This window comes from Cervus elaphus, chromosome 28 (assembly GCF_910594005.1).
Source record: "Cervus elaphus chromosome 28, mCerEla1.1, whole genome shotgun sequence".
NCBI classification, from domain to species: Eukaryota; Metazoa; Chordata; class Mammalia; order Artiodactyla; family Cervidae; genus Cervus; species Cervus elaphus.
The window spans coordinates 22,916,639-22,938,694 of NC_057842.1; the positions used below are offsets into that span (position 1 = coordinate 22,916,639).

A 22,056-nucleotide genomic window follows, 5' to 3' on the forward strand; every position below is an offset into this window, starting at 1 on the left:
TAATTTGGTAAACTAATGACAATTCTTTGGAAATATGGACTACCTGGTTTATCTCCCCTATTAAAGTATATACATGAAACTAGAACACTTTCTAACACCACACACAAAAATGAACTCAAAATGAATTAAAGATCTAAATGTAAGACCAGAAACTATAAAACTCCTAGAGGAGAACATAGGCAAAACATTCTCTGACATAGATCACAGCAAGATCCTCTATGACCCACCTCCCAGAATATTGGAAATAAAAGCAAAAATAAACAAATGGGACCTAATTAAACTTAAAAGCTTTTGCACAACAAAGGAAACTATAAGCAAGGTGAAAGACAGCCTTTAGAATGGAAGAAAATAATAGCAAATGAAGCAACAGACAAAGGATTAATCTCAAAAATATATAAGCAACTCCTGCAGCTCAATTCCAGAAAAATAAATGACCCAATCAAAAAATGGACCAAAGAACTAAACAGACATTTCTCCAAAGAAGACATAGAGGTGGCTGACAAACACATGAAAAGATGCTCAACATCACTCATTATCAGAGAAATGCAAATCAAAACCGCAATGAGGTACCATTACACGCCAGTCAGGATGGCTGTTATCCAAAAGTCTACAAGCAGTAAATGCTGGAGAGGGTGTGGAGAAAAGGGAACCCTCTCACACTGTTGGTGGGAATGCAAACTAGTACAGCTGCTATGGAGAACAGTGTGGAGATTCCTTAAAAAACTGGAAATAGAACTGCCATATGACCCAGCAATCCCACTCCTGGGCATACACACCGAAGAAACCAGATCTGAAAGAGACACGTGTACCCCAGTGTTCATTGCAGCACTGTTTATAATAGCCAGGACATGGAAGCAACCTAGACGCCCTTCAGCAGATGAATGGATAAGACAGCTATGGTACATATATACAATGGACTATTACTCAGCCATCAAAAAGTATATATTTGAATCAGTTCTAATGAGATGGATGAAACTGGAGCCCATTATACAGAGCGAAGTAAGCCAGAAAGATAAACACCAATACAGTATACTAACGCATATATATGGAATTTAGAAAGATGGTAATGATAAACCTATATGCAAGACAGAAAAAGAGACACAGATGTACAGAACAGACTTTTGGACTCTGTGGGAGAAGGTGAGGGTGGGATGATCTGAGAGAATAACAAGTATAACTAGAAAAACAAGTATACTATCAAGTGTGAAACAGATCGCCGGCCCAGGTTGGATGCATGAGACAAGTGCTCAGGGCTGGTGCACTGGGAAGACCCAGAGGGATGGGATGGGGAGGGAGGTGGGAGGGGGGATCGGGATGGGGAACTCATGTAAATCCATGGCTGATTCATGTCAATGTATGGCAAAAACCACTACAATATTGTAGAGTAGTTAGCCTCCAACTAATAAAAATAAATGAAAAAAACAAAATAAAACAAAACTTCAGGACAGACTGAATACCAGATTTAGATTGTATCTAAGTGTCCATGAATTTGGAGCAAAAACAAGAATTCATAAGAATATGTAAACTTTTTTTTTTCTAATATGCTTAAAAAACTATTTTAAAAGGATTGATAGTAGTTGTTTGGATTGTTCATGGGATCAGAAGCAGCTAGTCATCAGTAATCTGTATTAAATAGTTTTTAATGACATTTTTTGTGACTCTTTTGTGGACAAATTTTTTAATGCATTTAACTGTTCTGAGGTGGCAGCTGGTGCTTTGACTTTTTTTTATCTTAGTTGATTAAACAATAAATGTTAGAACTGCCAACAGGTGTTCTCTTCCTAAAAGTCAGGCACTTCACATTGCTCCTGCTATTATAAGACCCCTTTGTTTACTGAAAGCACACATGTAGACAAATTAGTTAAAGAACATGTCAAAATGCCTTTCTTTTTATCCAGTTGAAGGAGTTATCCTCAAAAATGGGATGAATGTATTATTAGCATATACTTAATTTGTATTAGTTTCCTTTACATATTTCTTTAATGTCCTTTTGTGAATTTTCACTAAAGAAAAATATATTAGAATTGGTACAGTCACTGTATTTCAACTTCTCTAAAGATCAAACTGAATATCATCACAGTCATCATGATGACCAGTGACTTAACAAATAACATTTAAGAGATTTAGATATTTAATCTATTTCGTAGGGTATTAGTGTGTGTATGTGCTCAGTCGCTAAGTTGTGTCTGGCTCTTTTGCAACCCCATGGACTGTAGCCCACCAGGCTCCTCTGTCCGTTGGATTTCCCAGGCAAGAACACTGGGAATGGTTGCCATTTCCTTCTCCAGGGGATCGTCCTGACCCAGGGATTGGACTCTATCCTACATTGCGGGCAGATTGTTTACCACTGAGCCACCAGGAAAGGCTATGGGGTATTAGAACTGGAGAGAAATTGAGTATATATCCAGCTCAGGGATTCTCAGTTAGGGTGGCTTTGCCCTCCTGGGAGCATTTGGCCACATCTAGAGACATTTCTGGTTGTCCCATCTGGGGATTGCCACTGGTATGCAGCGGGTAGGGGTCAGGAATGCCGATAACCATCTCTTGGGGCAGAAGGCAGCTGTCTAAACAGAGTGATTTGACGCCAAATGGAAAAGCTCTGAGGTTGAGAAACCTTGATCCAGTCCTTCTTCACATAATACAGAGACTGAAGTTCTGAGAGGTTAGATGCTGTTACCAAGTTGCCCAGGGGCAAGTGGGGGAACCAGAGCCAGAACGCAGTTCTGAGCTCTTGGCTCTACATTGTTTTTTGTTTTTATTTATAAATGAGCAACTCACTGATATAGAAAAGCATGAGAAATATAAGGAATTGATAAGAAATTTTAATAAACAAAGCTTAAGGGTTTGGATTGTTCCTGGGATCAGAAGCAGCTAGTCATCGGTAATCTGTATTAAATAGTTTTTAATGACATTTTTTGTGATGCTTTTGTGGACAAATTTTTTTAATGCATTAAGCTGTTCTGAGGTGGCAGCTGGTGCTTTGACTTTTTTTTTTTATCTTAGTTGATTAAACAATAAATGTTAGAACTGCCAGCAGGTGTTCTCTTTGACATTTTCAGCATCAAGTGTAATGCCCTTAAGCCAGTTTTTCTCAACATTATTTGACAATGGCAGGCTTTTAAAATGATCAGATGTGAGCACCAATAGGGGCTTAAGAGATGGGCTTAGACGAAAGGAGACCAGGAAAAATGGGAATAGAGATCATTATTGTCAGAAAGGATAAGCTTGATTCATATATCTTTTTTAACATCATCATTAAAAATTTTGAAAAATGGAAGTATATCAAGAACAACTTAGATTAAAAGACAGTAAAAAGTCTTGTTTTATATTTTCACTGTCAAGTATGACATATCTCGTTTGTCCATTTATTATCAGGGATGATGTTGCTACGTTAGCTTCCTAAATCTGGTGCTCGATCTTATGAAAATCCTCTTCTAGACTGGCACTTTTTTTTTTTTTTTTTTAAATTTTGCTTTTTGGCTATACTGCAAGGCATGTGGGCTCTTAGTCTCCTGACCAGGGATTGAACCCGAGGCCCCCGCATTGGAACCGTGCAGTCTTAACCACTGGGCCAGCAGAGAAGCCCTGAGGCTGGTACTTTGAACAGAGGGAAAAACACAAACTTCTTTCTTCAGCATGTCATATTTCCTGGATTAGGAAGCACTTGGTATTTTTAATTGTTTTAGTTGGGACGGCTTACTTCCCAATTTTTACACATTACAACCAGCAATTTTTTTTAACTTCATTTTTCATGGTTTCAGAATTGCTGCTCATTTGACTCAAGTCTAATTTTTGAATTATAAGGCTTCATTTTAGATCCCAGATATGAATCCCAGGTTCATTTTATTCCCAGGGAATGAAAGAGGACCAATATAATGATTTTTATATGGGTAGTTCAGATTGCTCTGTATCTGGGAATCCTTGGCTTTTCCCACCTCTTTTGTTCACCTTAAGGAAACAGATCACAGACCCATTAAAGTATAACTGAGAATGCTCTTTCTTCTAAAAGTAGCGTGCCCGGCAGCCGTGGCAGCTTAACTTTGACACGCTCCCATGTGAAGGAAGCTATTGTCACTTACCTGTCTCAGGAGGTTTGAATCTAAATGTGTAGGTGGTTACATGGCTAGACAGTCTGTGCTTCAATTCTAATTCGAAATTCCACTGGTTAGCACCTTCCATGCAGTTACAAAGTCATGGAATAATTAAATCCCAACTTTCTAGTCAAGTTGGGAGTAGCCTGTAAAAGCAGCCCCGCATGGAGAACAGTATTCGTGTCATCTGCAAGATCCTTGCAGAGTGAGACCTTCTGTGGCAAGTCAGAGATAATGGGAGCCCCGTGTTCTGTTTTCTGTTCCTAGTGAGTGTCTCCATGGCTTCGATTGGCAGAGAGGATGAGGGATCAGTTAGGTAAGGGTTGGCGAGTGTCACGTGCTAAGGAATCACTTGGGAAACCTGTTGGACAAAAAGCTTTTGGTTTCCGACTGAGCAGCTGAACCCAAAGGCAGCTTCTGCAGTGAAATGCCTGACCTTCTGCAGGGGCATCCTGCCAGCCCTCTCGCCCCCGAGGGCCTCTGACCACCAGCCAGAGTGGTGGCATTGGGGCAATCTTAAAATTAGCCAAAAGGTTCTTTTTCTGTAGTTTTGGCTTCTGGACACTTAAGCACTGTTGGTAATAAGGGATTTCTCCTCATCTCTGTTTCTGGGCAGGCTGCTCCTTTTCACCCTCCTCTTTTTTCTCTTCTGGTCGTGGCTGGCTTGGAGTGCAGCAGAAACAAAGAAACTTATTTCTCAGCCAAAAGGGAACACACACAAACACAGTACTATGTGCTTAATTAATCAAGATCCTCTAGATGCTGAACTTGAGCAGTTTGTTTTTTGAAAATGGAAAGTTTCCCCAAAACTCAAGAGGAAAACCTTTATATCACTATAGTAACATGTTAGTTCATTCATCAGAGAGAGAGAGAGAGAGGAACATGTGAAATGGCATAAACCCATTCTATCTACTCAAATCTAAATTGAACACCAATAGACATTAAAGGGAAAAGTTCCACAGCCTTCTGAACAAATTCCCGAGTCCAATAGGGCAACTTAGTCATTTGCCCAAAGAAGGTACCTTTTTCTTTGTTAAATGTTCTGCAGAGTTTCTGCACAGGGACCCTCTAGTTTTTGATTATTCTGTGTATGTATGTGTGTATATATGTATCTCAAGGCTATGACTGTGCTTACAGGGTCTAACCTTTATACAAAAAAAGAAAAGTTGAATGTGGTGGCATCCAATTATTGCACTAGCTGTGTTCTTTTAAATGGCCTTTCTTCATCCCATACATAGTCTGCTGATAGGGACTCATGTGGGGAACCGGGAACTTCTCACCTACCCAGCCTCTCCTGACTTCTCTCAGATCGTTAGAAGCCGGATTAAAGCCAGATAGTCTCAATGAAGCATCGCCCTCACTCAGTTCTCGCCAGATTACTTTTATTCCTTAGTTCCTGTTGTTTCTTTCTTTCTTTTTTAAAAATTTTATTATTTATTTTGGCTGTACCTCATCTTCTCTGCAGTGCACGGGCTTCTCTAGTTGCCGTGAGTGGGTTCTAGAATGCATGGGCCCAGTAGTTGTGGCATGTGGGCTCAGCTGTGACTAGTGGATCTTAATTCCCTGACCAGGGATTGAACCCGGGCCCCCAGCATTGGGAGTGCAGATTCTTAACCACTGGACCACCAGGGAAGTCCCTAATTTCTGCAGGCAGAAGGCAGCTCACTACTCAGCTTTAGCTCCCATTAACACTTAAGGATTTCAGTAAAGTAAAATTTTGGTAAAATTTGTTCCCAGTGTTTCCAGGCTGGGAGATCCTGTATTGTTGTTACTCAGTCACTAAGTCGTGTCTGACTCTTTATGACCACATGGACTGCAGCGCACCAGGCTTCCCTCTCCTTCATTATCTCCTGGACTCTCAGACTCATGTCCACCGAGTCAGTGATGCCATCCAACCATCTCATCTTCTGTCGTCCCCTTCTCCTGCCTTCAATGTTTCCCAGCATCAGGGTCTTTTCCCATGAGGCAGGTCTTCACATCAGGTGGCCCAAAGTGTTGGAGCTTCAGCATCAGTCCTTCCAATGAATATTCAGGATTGACTTCCTTTAGGATGGACTGGTTTGATCTCCTTGCAGTCCAAGGGACTCTGAAGAGTCTTCTCCAATACCACAGTTCAAAAGCATCAATTCTTTAGCGCTCAGCCTTTCTTAGGTGATTCATTTTTACTAAGGGAGCAATAGCCAAGTGACTGAAATATCTTTCACAGTTTACACTTCCTGGTGGCTATGGAGTGCTACTGTTGTCAGCTATGTCCATCCACTTCCCATTGTCTCAGAAAGGTCTCTGTGGTCCAAATTTATAGGATCAGAGAACAGACGTGGTTCTTTAGATGAGCTGTAGATGGCTTTCAGTGGGAGAGGGGTTTAACATACCAGTTTTCCCTTGCTGCAAGTCCTCTTCTGGTTTGATCTGTGTCTCTTTGTGGATTCTCATGGGGGTCTTTGTTCAACTGCAGGACCCTTTCCTCCCTAGTTTCAGCAGGACTGCTAAGGGTTCAGGCCCAGTTGTTAGGCGTTGATGTGGTTTCTCTTTTCCTCTGGGGGACTCTCTCTGGTGGAGGCTTCAGCAGTTGGTCACTGTCTTGCCTTGCCTGTCCCCTTCTCACGCCTTCTGTGTATGCAGCTGTAAGTGGACCAGTGTCCAGCCTCTGGAGAACAGCCAAAGGAAGGAAATGAAGAGGCCTCTGTCGATGGTTGCAGTGATGTGGATCTCTGGTCCCTGACTTTGCTAACATGGGGGTCTCAGGGGTGCTCAAGGCGACTTTGATCTTCATCACTTCCCCCAAATCATCTCCTGCCTACATAGAATCTAAGTAAAAATGATGCGCTAGCTATGGGAGTGTAAGACCAAGACAAGCCGCCTGCCTTTAGTCTCTAACTAGAATGCTTCTTCTATGCTCCTCTCGTATAGATATTCTGGAGCCTCTGCTGCCTGGCAACTCCATCAATTTCTTTGTTTAGGTCAGTTTTATAATTTCTGCAGAACTGAAAGGTTGCCACTTAAAATAGCCCCAGGTCAGTTCAAGCATGTGATAGCCTTGTTAGGCCAAGTAACGGATAATGAAGGCAGCGACCGGCTGAATTACACTTAATGGAGAAAGACTGGCCCTGACTATTACCATTGCCACATTGACTAATGGGCACAGGAAATGGATGGTTAATATTAATGTGTCATCTGACAGCTAGAAAACACATCCTCAAACTTTGTCTTAGGTGAGGCACTTCTTTCGGATTTCCTTGGATTACTCAGGTTATTTTCCTGGGTACAGAGACCAATGCACTAGGTCCATGAGCTTGTTGGAGATACATCTTAGGAGGGTCGATGTGTTTCAGTGGCATGGTGCTTATGTGGGATAAGTGTCAGACATAGGTCCCCAGGTGACCATACCATTCTGATAGCTGATGTTCAGCTGTGCCCGTAGGTTGCAATTCTGATACTTCCGTTTCACCCCAGAGATTGCGGGGCCCTGGTCTGGGGTGTGGCCAGGGTGTTGGGAGTTTTCAAAGGTCCCCAGGTGATTCATATGTGCAGCCAAGTTTGAGAACTCCTGTTCCAAAAGGTACTAAAAATTTTCAACATGTAGTCTCTGCCTTTTAGGACATCCAGTAAACTTGGTCTGCCAAAGCATCGCCCCCATGGTTGAGTAAAATAACAGTGCAAGAATGAAATAACAGTATGAAATGATGGAAGACATGCCTGGCAACTTTCCTTTTAGTCCAGAATGTACGTGACAGAGGGTGAATGAAATTGTGTGCTGAGAATTTTGGTAGAAAATGGCAGCTGAGACTTCTGGAACAAGAGCGGGATATAGACATTGACATTCATTCCCTTCTGAATTCCCACTAATATGTCAAGGGATCTTCTTTTGTAAGGGGCTAAATTCATAAGGATGGGGGACAGTGGGACTGGAGCCAGCATGAATGGCAGCCCACTCCAGTATTCTTGCCTGAGAATCCCATGGACAGAGGAGCCTGGCGGGCTACAGTCCGTGAGGCTGCAGAGAGTCAGACATGAGTGACCAGCTAACTGAGCAGCACAGCTTCAGAAAAACTTGATTTCAAATGAATGTTGTTGAAAGTATTGGTTTTGTGTTCTCTCTGTAAGAAATTATCTATGCTTGAAAAATCGAAGGGATATTGCTAGTTTTATAAAACTATGTCTGTACAAATTCAAGTAACATTAGAATGCAAATTTAAGTTAACATTTGATGTCTCTTTTTTGTTTAAAAAGTGTTCATATATTTTGAATCCTGTCGTAAAAGATGGTGGATGACATAGTTAAATTGATCCTTTAGGATCGAATGCTGGCCACAGGCTTGGGGACCCTGAGACATAATGGTGGGAAGACCAGTGGCAGGATGAGTCCTGATTACAGAGGTTCTTAAATTTTGCAGCACATCAGAGTCACCTGGAAGGCTTGCTCCGTCACAGATTACTGGATGCTACCCCCAGAGTCTCTGATTCAGTAGGTCTTCCGTGGGGCCCAAGCAGTTTTTACTTCCAGCAAGTCTGCAGATGCGGCTGCTAGTGGTCCAGGAACTGTAGTTTGAGAACCACGGAGTCTATCTGAGAGGTAATGAGCGTCCGTCTGACCTGTGGCAGTGGAGGGAAGGGGGAGCCAGGAAGGGGTCAGTGAAGAATCAGTCGGGCAGAAGCAACAGGGCGCGTGATTCTTTGCAGGTGGAGGCAGATGGAAAGTAAAGGATTTAGAGCAGTTGTCAGGGCTTAAATATTGAAATATTGACCATGAAGTTTCCATTGGGTATGCAGTTAGGAGGCCCTCAGTGACTTGTGACCTACAAAATAAAATAATTTTCATGGGAGAGTGGGGTCAGAAACAGATTAGATGGCTAAAGCTTTGAGGAGATATGGTTATTCTGTAAGAGTGTATAGAATATAGATTTCTTTAATTCTGAAACATTGGATTGTCCTCTGTACCATGCTTATTTTAGCTGGCCATCTGGTTTGGACCAAACTAAAGGCTTCATCAAGTTGCACATTATGATACTTGCTAGCTTTCCCCCTGACCTTTTGTTTAAAAATGGATCTGACGTTTAAAAGGTTTATTTCAAATAAACCAGTTTATTTCAAGTGAAACTCATCCTTCTGAATGTATGTGTACTGGTTTTTAATCAGTGTAGCAACTATTTTTCTCTCATTTCGTTACGTGTAGTGACTTTCAGGCTGCCTCTTGGATCCTGCTTGTGAATTCTCGAAATAAGCCAAATTGAAAACTTCAGCCATGGAGTTCTTTTTTCTTTTCTAATTAATTTTTATTGGAGTACAGTTGATTTACAATTTTGTGTTAGTTTCAGAGTTATGGAGTCCTGATGGTTCTATGTTGGGGTTTCTTTCACTACTGTCTGTACTGTGACTGTTAGAATCCACTCCCTCCTTACTTCTTTTTCCTTTTATAAAAATTTAAAAAATTGAAGTGTAGTTGATTTATTGGGTTTCCCAGGTGGCAGAGTGGTAAAGAATCTGCTTGCCAATGCAGGAGAAGCAAGAGACTCGGGTTTGGTCCCTGGGTTGGGGTGATCCTCTGGAGTAGGAAATGACAACCCTGAAAATTCCATGGACAGAGGAGCCAGTGGGCTTCAGTCCAGGAGGTTGCAAAGAGTTGGACATGACTGAGCACAAGTTGATTTATAATGTGTTAGTTTCTGGTTTACAGCAAAGTGATTCAGTGTTTCATATATATTTATATATATTCTTTTCCATATGGTTTATCACAGGACCTTGAACGTGTTCCCTATGCTGTATAGTAGGACCTTGTTGTTTATTCATTCTATATATACTGGTTTGCATCTCCCAACCCCAAACTCCGAGTCCATCCCTACCCCCTTCCCCCACCCCTTGGCAACCATAAGTCTCTTCTCTATGTCTGTGAGTCTGTTTCTATTTTGTAGATAAGTTCATTTGTATCATATTTTAGATTCCACATATAAGTAATATCATATGGTATTTGTCTTTGTCTGATTTACTTCACTTAGTATGATCATCTCTAGCGCCATCCATGTTGCTGCAAATGGTGTTATTTCATTCTTTTTTATACAGTCTCCTTCCATCTGATCTGAATGATTGCAGTCTTTGTCTTGAGTCTGTTCTCAACTCTCCTCCCTACTCTATTTCGTGTTATATACATCTGTGAGACCAATTTTTCCAGAATATAGCTCTGATCATGATACTTTCTTGCTTAAAATCTTCCCCCTGTTGAATGGTAAAGTCCAGTTTCCTTAGCCTGTGTTTAAGACTGTAAGGTGGCCTGGCTTTGACTTTTCTTTCCAGCTTTGGTTGCCCCCTCACCCTCCACAGTTTTGGCTGCATTCCCGCTGTTTCCAGTTGCCCTTCTGAATATATGATGTTGTTTCTGCAACCTCAGAAAGTCCTCCCCTGTTTCAAATCTGACCCTACACCTGACCCAACTCTTCTTCCTCAGCCTTTGCCATCTCAAAGTAACTTCTCTTGATTCTTCTATTTCCATTCAACATCGCATCCATAACTCATATGCTTATTTTGTCCCATGTTATAGTTATATTTACAGTTCATCTTCTTATCTCCCATGAAGCCCAGAATTGTGCCAAGCATGGAAATTCGTTGAACAAATGTAAGAGTGGGCAGCTAATTGTCAAGACTTAGTGCAAATAAAGTGATGATTCATTGAACTGCCACAGCAAGAGAATGACCTATCAGGAATGACTTCTAACAGGATTTTATTATTTTTATTTTTTTTATTTTTTAGGATTTTATTTTTATAGCTGCTGTGAGTGAGGGCTTAAGGGACTTCCTTAAGGACAGTTTGTCAACTTCGTCAGATCTTTTTTTCCATCAGAGCTCTATATTTATTTAACTTAATTCTTACTTTCTGATTGTGTCCCAGGTATTTCAGTGAGCTGAATACTATTCTGGTGCATGTGGGTTGTCCCTCTGTTATCATGCCATTTATGGCATGCTTATTAAGTATTGCCTGGGTGACCCATATTCATGTATATGTGACACATGTACATGTATATTTATTTTATCGGAAATTAGTTTGGTGACCAGCTGTGGTTTTCCACACAGTGGTTATTAATTAGGTGAATTAATGGGCTCACTAGCCTCTGTAATGATCACTGGGAATGTCCTCCTTTTTTGAAAAATTAATTTTTATTGGAGTATAGTTACATTACACTGTTGTGTTAGTTTCTGCTCTACAGCCAAGTGAATCAGCTGTGTGTCTGCACATCCCCCCTTTTGGGATTTCCTTCCAATTTAGGTCACCACGGAGCACTGAGGACAGTTCCCTGTGTGATACTGTACGTTCTCGTGTTTTCTATCTTAAACATAGTGTCTGCTGCTGCTGCTGAGTCACTTCAGTCGTGTCCGACTCTGTGCGACCCCGTAGACGGCGGCCCACCAGGCTCCCCCGTCCCTGGGATTCTCCAGGCAAGAACACTGGAGTGGGTTGCCATTTCCTTCTCCAATGCAGGAAAGTGAAAAGTGAAAGTGAAGTTGCTCAGTCGTGTCTGGCTCTTAGAGACCCCGTGGACTGCAGCCCACCAGGCCGCTCCGTCCGTGGGATTGTCCAGGCAGGAGTGCTGGAGTGGGGTGCCATTGCTTTCTCCACACATAGGGTCAGTAGTGTATACATGTCAATCCCAATCTCCCAATTCATCCCGCACCGTCTTCTAACCTTGGTATCCATATATTTGTTCTCTTTGTCTGTGTCTCTATTACTGCTTTGCAGATGAGAGAAATCTTTACAGTTTTCTAGACTCTGTGTGTATGCATTAATATATGATATTTGTTTTCCTCTTTCTGACTTACTTCACACTGTCTAGGCCCATCCATGCCTTTGCAAATGGCCCAGTTTTGTTCCCTTTTATGGCTGAGTAATATTCCCTTGTATATATGTACTTCATCTTTATTCCTCTGTTGATGAGCATTTAGGTTGCTTCCATGTCCTGACTATTGTAAACGGTGCTGTAATGAATAGTGGGGTGCATTTGTCTTTTTGATTTGTGGCTTTCTCTGGGTGTGTGCCCAGGACTGGAATTTCTGGGGCATATGGTAGTTCTATTTTTAGTTTTTTTTAAGGAACCTCCATGCAGTTCCCCATAGTGGCTGTTGTACTTTTGATAAATTCCGTTGATGTTTTCTGATTCTGCTTTTATTTTCTCATTGAAGTGTGAACTGGAAAAGTGCTGTACACCAGTACTTAGATTGTAGACGTGCCATGTAGGATTTTTTTGTTATCCTTGATTTTAGAGAAAAAAATACAGCTAGCAAAGGAAATGATAATGCTATAGGTTATAAAAATTATGAAACATTTCAGATTTAGAAGAGAATGATATCATTAAATCTTCAAAACTAACTTCTTTTTGACTGAGCATCAATCACTTGGGCCTTTTAAACTGTTTTACTTTGGGGACCATGTTATGTATTATAATTTATGGTGTCTGTGTTTAGCTCTCCCTGAATATGGACCTTGAGTTATATCTCTAGCCCTGTGACTCATAGATACTTTAAAAAGGGCTGATAGAGTTAGTGAATGTTGTTTATTTTCTGGTTAAAAAGGGGCCTTCATTCTCTTGAGCTTTATTTTATTAATAGCTCTTCAGTTCGGACTTAGAATTGGTTTAATGTCAACTTTCTCCTGTTTACAAAGGGGAAAGCTCGTTTATTTTTCATGCTTCTTTGTCGTGTTGTTCCCTCTGCTTCTGAGAAAAGGGCACCAGCCTATTTAGACAGGGACATTTTGGCTATTTATAAAGTGAAGCAGGTTAATTGAAATTGACAGCTTGGTAATGTCCTCCTTGGTGAATGACGCACATGGATGATGTTGGTGTTCTGTGTGGCCTTCTAGTCAGGAATCTGCTGGAGGAATGTGTGTGCCTTGAGCTCTGGTTTTGACGTAGATGCTGGGTATGGATATGTTTTAGGAAACATCTCATTTCCATATAAATGAAGGAAGATTAAAAAAAGCTTTTTTTTGTTTTAGATGGTTTGCCCTGAAATTCCAGCTGCTATCACAAGGATGATGAAAATATTTCTTTTGACTTTCTGGATAAACAACTTTAGTTATTATTCATGCACAGTGAAGTCATTATGGGTTTATTCAGAAATACATTTTGTATTCATTCATTGGAATCTTTTTTTCCAGCATCAGCTATGTGTACATTTATTTGAAAAAAATATGTGTTTTTGTATGCATTTCTCTAAACAATACTCTAGGCTCTCAATAAGTTTTAGATAGCTTCACTTAATAAGTTTGTATAGTTTCATCAATAAGTATGTCCATTTGATTATGAGAAAAGGAAGAACCAAATAGGTCGTCTTCTTTCTTACATGGTGGAACTCTGATTCTTCTTCTGAGACATAATAAAACATCAGTTCGACTAAAATGAGTTTTTGTGTTTTTCTTTCCATGTTTCACTTAAAGAAGAGTCTTCCTTCACCTTAGAGAGTTGTATAGTACCTATCCCCTAAAACCCAGGCATTCAGCTTGCATTTGTTTAGATTTAGTTTCATGCAAGCCAAGGTGATTTTGTTAGTGGGAAATCGGTCTCCTTAAATCACACTGATCATGCTCAGAAACAAAGTTTCAGCTTACGCATAAGTGTTAAAATGCCAGTGGTTGATATACCACTTATCCTTGGTCCCCCATGGGCCTGTAGCCCTCATCTAGGTCAGTGTTGGGCGATTCCTGCAGATGCCCAGGGCTCTGGGGTACCGAGGTGGTCCTGTTCAGCCAGGGTCACGCGGTTAACTTTGTGGATCATATAAGGGTGTTACTCAAATGCTAGGTGAACAGCACAGAGTTCAGGACCAAACATTGGTTTGCTCACGCCCAGTCAGGATGGTGGTGCAGAACTCTGGCTTCCAAGTGGACAGCTGCTTGAATAGAACTGCAGTCTCTCAGAATCAGCTGGCCCTCATTTCCAGGCAGTGTCTTAGAAGGTCGCCTGGGGCTTAGTCCTTAACTTGCGTGGTCTCCAGGCCTCTACACGTACATAGCTGCCGCTGCAGGGCATTTTTGTCCCTCAATCCAGGAGCTACCCTTGATGGTCAGCCCTTCATTCCCACTCCTAGGATATCTTTTTATTTGTTGTTAGTGTTATTTTTTAATTGAAATATAGATGATGTGCTATATTATGTGAGTTTTATGAAATGATCACCACCATCACTTTGATCACTGTGACCATTTTGATCGTCTTGTGACCATTTTGATTGTCTTGTGACCATCTGTACTCCTGGGATATATATCACTTGTTAGCAGTGGCTGGGCTTCTTGTGTGTAGGGCTTCTGAGGTGGCTCAGTGGTAAAGAACCCACCTGCAGTTCAGGAGATGCAGGAGACGTGGGTTCAATCCCTGGGTTGGGAAGATCCTCTGGAGGAGGCCATGGCAACCCCCTCCAGTGTTCTTGCCTGGAGAATCCCAGGGACAGAGAGCCTGGTGGGCTACAGTCCATGGGGTAGCAAAGAGTTGTGTGTAGCCCTCCTCTGCCCAATGGTAAACCTCTCTCTTTGATGAAAGTGGGTGCCGGCCTCCTGCTGTGCCCGTTCATGGGCACAGCTAATGGAGCACTTGCTAATGGAACAAGATTGTGATTTCTGGGTTACAGTTGCTTGTCACAACTCTGCCACCATGACTGACCTTCCTTCCCTACCCCACCCCAGCCATCACCGCAGATGGAGAGATTACTCACTGTAGAGTGACTCCAAATGCTCTTGACTTCGCCTACCATGCTGAGTAGGCTCCTCCAGCTGGTGGCCTGGGGGTCTTGAAGCCTGCTTATGGGCCCCTGTGCCTCTCAGTTTCAGCCCTTAGGATTTCTCCGCTCACTCATGCCTCTCCACTCACAACACTTAAATCCCGTTGATTTCCTAGTGTTGCACAGACATTTTCTCCGTTTTATTCTCATTACCACTGTCCTGATAATACTTTACATGCTTAAAATACTTATGGTTTCCAAAGCACTTGTCCATGCCTATTGTGTTTGATCCTGATTGGTAGGCAAGTTAGTGATTTTTCTCCTAATTTTATGAATGAAGAGACGGAAGCCCAGTCTAAGATCACACACTCAGAAAGTGATTGAACCACATCTAAACCTGTGAGTTCTGACCCGAAGCCCACATTTTTGACCACCCTACTCACTAGTACTTATGGGTCAGGAAGATCCTTTGGAGATGGAAATGGCCATGCATTCCAGTATTCTTGCCTGAGAAATCCCTTGGATAGAGAAGCCTGGCAGGCTACAGTTGGTGGGGTTGCAAAGAGTTGGACACGACTAAGCTCCTGAGCACTTCTCATCTTTAGCTGCCGTTACTCTTTCTAATCTCTTTGTACTTCATCTGCCTTGAGTCACTTCCCAACTCTGAATTTGCACTTTATTTCTTGCCTCTGTGGCTTTGGTCGCTGTTCCTTCTACCTGTGCCTAGTGAAATTCTGCCCATTTTTCAGTGCCCAGTTCTAGCGCATTCTCTTTCATGAAACTTGGCATGATTCCTCCAGGCCTGAAAGAATCTCTTCTTCCCCCTCCTCTAATAACATTTTATTTTTGTATCTCTTTCCTGTATCATAGTTATTTATATTTGTTCTATATCCTTTTTACCTTGTAAGTTGTTTGAATATTTAAATGTTTAACATGCCTTAAATGGTATCTTATCTCTATCATTTATAGTACCTTGTATATGGCCAAGTTCATGTTGTGTGAATGTTTATTCTGTTGGGGAAAAACACATTATGTCAAGTAATACATTCACTGGGTCAGAGTTAAAGTTCTGATGGTGTCAGAAGGATGCAGGGCTTGATATTACACCTTGCCACATCTATCTGATAACTTAGAAAGTTAAACTTGAAGTCTCTCCCTTTGTTAGAGTATATCCTCAGTTTATCCTATTTCTTAGGTATCCTAAGCTCATTTACTGAAGAACTTATTAAACTTGCAACAAATCGAGCACATTGTTCATCTTTAAAAAATTTTTTTAAAATTGAAGAATAGTTGATTCCCAGTGTTGGGTTAATTATCGCTGTACAGCAAAGTGATTCAATTATACATATATATATATATATATATACACACATATATGTATACACACACACACACACACCCTTCTTTTTTAAAAATATTCTTTTCCATTATTATTTATCTTAAAATTTCATTTCAATGTTCCATATTTTTAGCAGCCTCCAACTGGTTATTGCTAATATTATTGCATTTCTTGGCAAACAAAAAAATCCAACTTCTGAGTCCCAAGGTCATTTTTATTTTACCCTTTAAGATTTCATTATCATTCATTAAAAAGTAAAAAATCATTTTAAGATTTATGCTGAGCTTCCAAGAGCATAGCAAGCAGGGAATGTTGAATTTAATTAAAATTTTTGAATAACTCCATCGTGATTAAGATCATGTGAACTGTGATGGACATACTCAGTTGGAGATACTCAGTTGAATCTAAACTGATATGAGGACTTTCCCTGAAATCTCCCTTGTATCTAAGTACATGGAAATTATATCTAATTTAATGTAGATATAACTATAACTTTACTGTCAGTAACATTTTAGTTTTATGCACAAGTTTGTAGATTTCATACTGCCTTTTCAGGATAGAAACATATAGAAATTTATGCAGAGTAACTGTGCTATATTGCAATGCAATTAATTATTGACTCAAAGTTTGAAGCACCTCTTTTAAAGGTTCTTGTAAAGATATTCTCATATGGTTTCTTGATCATTTTTAAAATCCCTGCTTTAAAGATGCTTTTTATTTTACTTTGTTGTAGGTAAGTAGATTACATGCTGTGATGGCTCAAACCTGCTATTTTATTTGCTTTGCCTTTTGGAGAAACATCAGGGAATTTGAGGACATTGTTTATAAAGAATTTTTAAATTCAGATTAAATGTTCAGAATTATTTTGCCTCTGTGACTGTGGTGCCAGATAATTTGATATATTTTAGCATTGATGAGTTGAGTAATTTGCAACAGCAAATTTAGGAAAGAAACTTCTCTAATAGAATGGAGCAAATCTTCATAAAGGAACCAAGGCATTTCTTGGCAAACAAAAAATCCAACATCTGAGTCCCAAAGTCATTTTTATTTTACCCTTTAAGATTTCATTATCATTCATTAAAAAGTATAAAATCATTTTAAGATTTATGCTGAGCTTCCAAGAGCATAGCAAGCAGGAAATGTTGAATTTAATTAAAATTTTTGAATAAATCCATCATGATTACAAGACTCAGTTTCCCTTTTTGAAGATGTGGAGCTAGTGAGAAGATATTCAGCAGTGGTAGGATTTGATGATTCTATAATTCATTTTCCTGCTCTCTGCCCCTTCCATTTGTTGTTATTCTTTAGTCACTAAGTTGTGTCTGACTCTTTTGCAACCCCATAGACTGTAGCCTACCAGGCTTCTGCCCATGGGATTTTCTAGGCAAGAATATGGGAGTGGGTAGCCATTCCCTTCTCCAGGGGATCTTCCCAATCCAGGGATTGAACCTGTGTCTCCTGCATTGGCAGGCAACTATACTCCAATAAGAGGTCTAAAAATAGAATAAAAGTGATTGCAGTTAAGATAGGAAAAAAAAATTTAGAAGTTTTAGTATCAGTGATAATCTTAAAAAATAATATAAACATATCATCTGAATCGCCTGCTATGTAATCAGATATTGCCGTGTGATAAAACTGGTGTTTGTGTTGACTGTGTTTGTCTACTTCACAGTGTCTGAAATATATGAAGTGTTCACTGAGATTCAGATAACAAACTGTGCTAATATTAATAGCATCCCTGTGTGCCATACCCAGAGGAACCAGCATTATAGCAATAACACATTCAAGTCCCAGACAGATGAATTTCACAGATTCCATTTAACTTTCAACAGTTCATTAGTAGTTAGTACATCGATAAGTGAACACTGAAGAATTTTCTATACCTGATTCCAGCAGTAATTGAATATTTACACATTTGATAAGGATTTCATGTGGTTGTGATACCAACTTTATCTCAAAGTACCTTCCTTAAAATTAGCATTCAAGGAATGCCGTGGGTGTTTTTTTTAGTATGAGGTCTGATTATCAGTTGTCAAAGAAAGCCATGAGGTTACATATATTATTATATGTAGTGAATTTAAGTGAAAAGGCATTTTTTCATTAGAATAATTAAAAAAAAATTAAGATTATATATAGAATCAGATCTGATGCTACATTGCTATAGCAGAAAACCATTATTTGTTATACTTCAGTTTTTCTGTTAACTTGAATTTAATTGGTTTTCAGGTGTTTTTTTGTGTGTGTTTAAGATTTTTGCCTTTTTCTTTTAATAAGGGTAATAAATACTGAATTTAATTTTGTATGTATTAAAATATATTGAAATTGATTTAAGTTAACATTAGAAGTACAAGAGAATATCTTTCCCTTAAAAGTTATCCATCTAGTACTTCGTTTGAGAAATTGTGGTCTCTGATATTGAATGTTATTATATCTCAAACATAGTGGCTCATCCCAACCAAATGTTCCCTATTTCAGTTTCTATTCGTTGATTTTATAATTTCCCCAAATTTTGGCTATTATTTCTTATTTTAATATTATTTTGGTCATTCAGTTTTTTCATTTATAACATATTTAAAAATGTTATATGTTGAAGACTATTTAAGGCACTAGAGATGACTGAGGATAGTTCTCTTCTTTATGCCTGGGTGAGCCTGTAGTCTCTTCACTGTCAGATTTTCCCATTATTTAAATGAAAAATCTCATGTATGTGTTATTATATATTGATTTCAACTAAACTATTATCTGCCTTCCTGGCATATCTCTGTGTTTAGAATGCTTGGTGGATCCTTGTTGAAAAGTTGTACTGAAAGTGTTAGTTGTTCAGTCGTGTCTGACTCTTTGTGACCCCATGGATTATAGCCCACCAGACTCCCTGTCCTTGGGATTTTCTAGGCAAGAATACTGGAGTGAGTTGCCATTCCCTTCTCCAGGGCATCTTCCCTCAGGGATCAAACCTGGGTTACCACATCCTCATTGTCACAGACTAAGTGCCTTTTAGCCCAGGCACGATGGGTGTTTTAAATCTGGTCACTCAAGCAAAACTATTGAATGACTACTAAGTTTAAACATTGTGCTAGGTACTACTGAGTATTCAAAGATGAGTGGGATGTAGGCTGTATTCTCAGTACAGGAGCTCATGGATTCTAATCTGATCATTAAATCCTTGGAACTGATTTGGACTTTGCTGAATCTGGACATTGTTGGTTCTGCGCCTAGAGTCGTAGACTCATTAGTTACAGTGAAACTTCTGCATTTTATCTACCCATTCATTGAGTAAACCTTTACTAAGCACATTTGCTCCTGGTTGACTTTTATCTCCTTTAATTTTCCTGTCTTATCAATTGTAATAACCCAGATCTATTTCCCAGGAGTATTCAGAATATAATAGAGGTAGACTCTATAGGACAAGACACACAAACAGCGCTTTCTAGCTATTGTTGCCTAGAGGCTACAGATTGGAGAATGTTGCCATAAGATCATTGTAAATAGAGGCAAGCTTACTAAATCTGAAACCTTGGAACCTGGCACCTTCTGAAAGCAGAAAGGAGCTGTCCAGAAGGGATGCAGTTCCAAGGATGGCCTTGGCCAACTTGTGGATCTCTGGAGCCATGATGACCCTTTTGAGCTGTCCCTAGTTGAGCTAAAATGATCAGTCCTTTATACTCACACTGATAGATTGTTGGATAGTGGCCACCAAGTATGACCTTGAACTTGGAGGTTTGGTGTAGTTGAGGCAGTCTCTGAAGGGGTGACAGCTGGTGTTGGTTGCTGAGAGCACTCTTAGGAACCGGAGCAACAAGTTCTTCACACGGGGGAGCTGGGCCGCACACATCAGAGTGCCCCCTCCGGGTAGTACACCATGACTACTACCTTGATGATGAGTGCTAAGTCAACTCTTCCATTTTCTAGTTATGGATCATGAGTAACCTAATTTAGGATGCTAATCTATGGCAGATTAGTTATGGCTAAGGTGAATACTTGGTTTATATTTCCCCTATAAGTTTCCACTTGTGTGTATTAGTTGTTCAGTTGTGTCCAACTCTTTGCAACCCCTGAACCGTAACTCTACAGGCTTCTCTGTCCATGGAATTCTCTGATCAGTAATTGGAGTGGGTTGCCATTCCCTTCTCCGGGGGATCTTCCCAACCCAGGGATCGAACCTGGGTCTCCCGCACTGCAGGCAGATTCTTTACCATCTGGGCCACCAGGGAAGCCTAAGTTTCCATAATATTCCTTACTCTAATAAAATGTTTTGGCATACCAAGGACAGTCCCGTTTTCCCGGGACTACTCAGGTTAGGACTGTTGATCGATTAGCATCTGTTAATTATCTTTGGTATCCTAACACTCCTAGACATATTTCCATTTGGATGATAACTTGTATGCTCATCTTGCTTAGTATGTTTACAAAAATTTGTTTGCATATTTATCCTCTAAGTCTCTCTGGTCTGTTTATCTAATGAATGCAACATTCTGCTCCTTTCTACCTCTTATTTTAAAGAGGCAAAAGTGATCTGGATTAACTTTGTGTTTTTACTTTATTTGACCCACAAACAAATGCCTTTCATCTTGATTAAATTCTTCATCAGCAAACTTTAAACTGTGAAATCACAGCATATTCCAAAAAGTGTGTGATTAAAACTTCTTGTCATTAGGTGCTAAGTTGTGTCCAACTCTTTTGCAACCCCATGGACTATAGCCTGCCAGGTTCCTCTGTCCATGGGATTTTCCAGGTGAGAGTACTGGATTGGGTTGCCATTTCCTTCTCCAGGGGACCTTCCTGACCCAGGGATCGAACTCGAGTCTCCTGAATTGGCAAGCAGATTTTTTACCACTGAGCCACCAAGAAGTCTATTGTGATTAAAATGACTGAAATATATTTACTGTGTCTCCCTATCCCTTGCCCCATTAAAATTGTATTGAACATGTATAATGACATTTATTTCCTGTGGTATATTTTGTATCTGAGTCACAAATGTTTATGTACTTATTTATCTTTCTGTTCAAGGAATCTGGGACTTGAGCTATTTCTCTGATGAAGTTGATCTTTTTTTCTGGAAGGATAGTCTGACTTATTCAGATTTGTGTCCTGAGGAAATACTGGTTACTTAGAGATAGGCAGTTTTACAGCTGCTTTTTCAGATTTTTTTTTTCAGTTTTAAAAAATTCATCTTTATTTAAATATTTTTATAGACAAATTGAAATACTTATAAGCATAGTTATAACATGGTAGACATACATATAAATGAAATGTATAAATACTTCAGACAAAATTTAATACATATTAGACAAACGGATAACTTGCTTACATTTGGTGTTAAGGTATATTTACATGAATATTGAAAAAAATGTTTTCACATTTGTCTTATGATAAGTTAGATTTCCTACACTGATGTTTTATGAAAATTATGTAAAGATATAATTTAGTCATTCACCTCCTATGGTACCATTATTTGTAAATAAAGCACATTTTTGTCAATAGAAATGTACATTTAACTCTTAATCTTGTAACAGTTTATCAAGACCATGCCACATTTATTAAACAAACATGCATGCCACATCAAAACTTAATCCATGTACTTTTGTGCACAGTGTTTAGTTTTGCTATGGCACTCTGTCTTCATGAAGAATATATTTAAGATTTGGCACAGAATCAATAAATTGTATTGGCACTAATCAGAACAAATGTGATTTAAATTTTCCATGGCATAGAAAATACTCTATCACAATTTATCTCTTCCCTTTATAGTTTATGGACCAATGGCAGTTTTCTATTTTAGTCAGAATAGACAATGGCTATTCACAAATTAAAAGCCCTATCTAGGTGTTTTGCCTACATTCTAGCTAGAAATGAATCAGCTGTAGTTTTTCTGGTAGTTAAACATTTTCTTCTGTATTGTGGCCAACAAATGTCTAAATAAGGGCTTTATCAC

General features: G+C 39.7%; 1 protein-coding gene across 1 annotated transcript in view; it reads left to right on the forward strand.

The window, feature by feature from the left end:
• Positions 1 to 22,056, forward strand: part of BCKDHB (branched chain keto acid dehydrogenase E1 subunit beta) — a 256,037-nt gene that overhangs the window by 22,736 nt on the left and 211,245 nt on the right. The gene's annotated exons all lie outside the window — the stretch shown is intronic.